A 2,916-nucleotide genomic window follows, 5' to 3' on the forward strand; every position below is an offset into this window, starting at 1 on the left:
TAGAGGCCAACATCAAGCCTATAGAACAAGTCACCATCAAGTGTGCAATCTACCAAGGAGACTGCGCTTCTGCATAGACCTGAAGTGTCATGGTACTGGATCTGTGACACAGTGTTTATGTGTTTTCAGGTTCTGGTTCTCTTAGTTGTTTTCAGCTGATGTTATATTTATAGTTTCTATTCTTTAGTTTTCTGTCACTGTGCCTTCCCTCTGCTCCACGTTTCATGTCTAGTCACCCTTGTCTTCATGTTTGTTTATCTCCTGCGTCCATTTTCTGCGTTTCCTTTGTGTGTCCCCAGTCAGCTATGTTCCCATGTGTTTTTTCCCCAGTCCCAGTGTCAAGTCCGTGTCTTAGTGTGGGTCCTGCTTCCTGTTTTATTTTGACAGTTCCTTGCCCTTTGTTCATTGTGTTCGGTTTTGCTTCGTCCCTGCCTCATTATGTTAGATCTGCTCCAGCTGTGTTTCACCCCCGTTTCTCATTCCCTCGTTACCCCCCCCCCCAAGTGTATTTTTCTTCCTCTCCTTGTTGCTGCATCGTCCAAGGTTCCATATTTGTTTCTCTGTGTGCCTTGTTGCCCAGGTTATTTCCGAGTCTGTTCCTAGTTTTTCAGTTCTTAGTTCCTTGTTTCTAGTTTTCAACTTTAGATGTTTGTTTCCCTTGTATGCTTCATTCAGATGTTTTTCTAGCAAAGAAACGGCCTCTTTGAGTTTATCCCATCGTGTTCAAGTCTGGGTCTAGCCTCATCCTGCCTGCCACAGTACTCACGATGACATGAACACTCTTAGTGAGATCACTGACAAGATTGGCTGAAATATGATTTCACAAACTCATCTACACAAGGCACTTCATTTTCACTGACAGTTAAAATAGAATAGAATAGAATAGAATAGAATAGAATAGAATAGAATAGAATAGAATAATCCTTTAATTGTCCCACAAGGGGAAATTTGGTTGTAACAGCAGCCAGAAAGACACATATACAAACAAACAGTACACAGGACACAGAACAAAAACTTGGATGGCAAAGATTCAGCCTATTGATATTGCTACAGAAAGGAATATGTTTGCACATTATATATCAGTGTGTTTTTGGGTAGTAAGACACGACCACGAAGAAGCAAAAAACCTGCAAAATCCACCGAAAAAAGTCCATTTAGTCTGAGTGGAGTTTAAACCCAGGGCCTTTTTAGTGTGATGTAACATTACTGTCCCGACCCACCATGCCATAAAACCAAAGTACAAAATATCTATTTGATCCAGAGGTGATTTACACTGAGATACTTCCATAAAGTAAGAGGACTTCTAAGAAATATTCAATAATATGCTCTCACCTTGTCACTGCACTGCCAATTTCCATTTCACCTTAGAGTACTCCACACTTTAGCCACACACTCTAGCTTTAAAGCTTCACATTGCTCTCTGAGGGTCGAAAAACCTTGTACACTACCCCTGCCAACCACTGTTATTTATCATTAATATTTATACACCACAATTGATATTCAGAAACTGTACAATGAATGTGCGAAGAGGAGTGAAAATGAGGGACCCTGGTGCAAAAAAATACCTCCATTACAAGCACTCAAATTACTTTACTTGTTACTGCCTGTACCACTAATAACCAATTTTCTTGTTGAAAGTCTTTCAGACCACAATTGCATTGAATGTAGTAATTAGTCATTTAAAAAATCATTTTTATATAAATTATAACACGAACAGTCAAATTTCCCAACTATAAAATGATCAGATATGTAAAGTGAGAGTAAATTGAGAGATTGTCTGAACTTCAGGCAGTCCACTAGCTCAGTAAATCTAATATCAAACCTCTATTATTCTAATTTAATACCCTATTTAAATGGGACCTCGGGACATCCCATGATTTTTAATAAGTATAGAGATTGAGAGTGATTTTAATGCTCTTTGAATTTTCTATAACTCAGTGGTACAAAGTCAAATTTAAATGAACTCTTTGTAGATGTTCAACCTGAATGCAATTGTTCTAATAGTGAAAGGACTGAAGAATCTAAATTACAGTAAATTTTCCACTGTGGTGCACACCGAATGCTTCCAACCATTGCTCTATTCACCTAGCCTGGCTTTTATACCACACAGCTGAAATCTATCTTAGAGAATAGGCTAATTTTTAGAAAAATTACTGGACTTGCTGTCTTTTGACTGCTTTACTATTTAGGGGATAGAGCTAATTCAGCTGCAATTATAGCGTCTTTTTGATGTAAGCGAGAGGAGAGGTAAAAAAGTTGTATTTGCCTTCTCGTTCCAAAAGCACACTAGAGAAAGTGCTGACATCTAAGCCTGGCCTACATTTTTCATATGTTTTAGAAATATGAGTAATTGTAACAGTGCAAAATCTTGAGAGCATTCTCAGTTGAATTCTTGCTTTTCTTACTTACAAACTGACAGTACAGTCCTGCCCTTATGCAGTTGGAAAAGTTATGTACGGTATTTGAGGTCAACACATTTTCCCATGGGAACCGCATATATGTCTGTCCCTACACTAAACAACTGGAAGACTATTATTCATCCTGAAACATTTCTTAGGCTTTTTGGTAGATATTCCCCATATTCAAAGCTTTGGAGAAGCGTGGCAATAACTCATTTGTCCAAGGTAAGGTTACTTTGGAATATAGTAAACACTGTGACAATCTTATCCTGAAAGGAAAGGCTCAAGAGAGATGATTAAATAAGGTGTAAACCCGGAAAACTAGCTGTAGCAACAGGTTCTGGAAGTGCAGAGCAACTTGTATTCACAGACCCCCTTTTCCCCAGTGTGTCTGTGTCATGTTGAATGAAGAGTTAAAGCACAATAATCTGCTTTGTTCTGGGTCCCTTCTGGCCTGGAAAAAAGTAAGACTGACAGAAGATGAAAACTTTAGTGTTGTTGAAAGAGACTGTCTCCT

Source organism: Oreochromis aureus, linkage group 10, assembly GCF_013358895.1.
Source record: "Oreochromis aureus strain Israel breed Guangdong linkage group 10, ZZ_aureus, whole genome shotgun sequence".
Classification (NCBI taxonomy): Eukaryota; Metazoa; Chordata; class Actinopteri; order Cichliformes; family Cichlidae; genus Oreochromis; species Oreochromis aureus.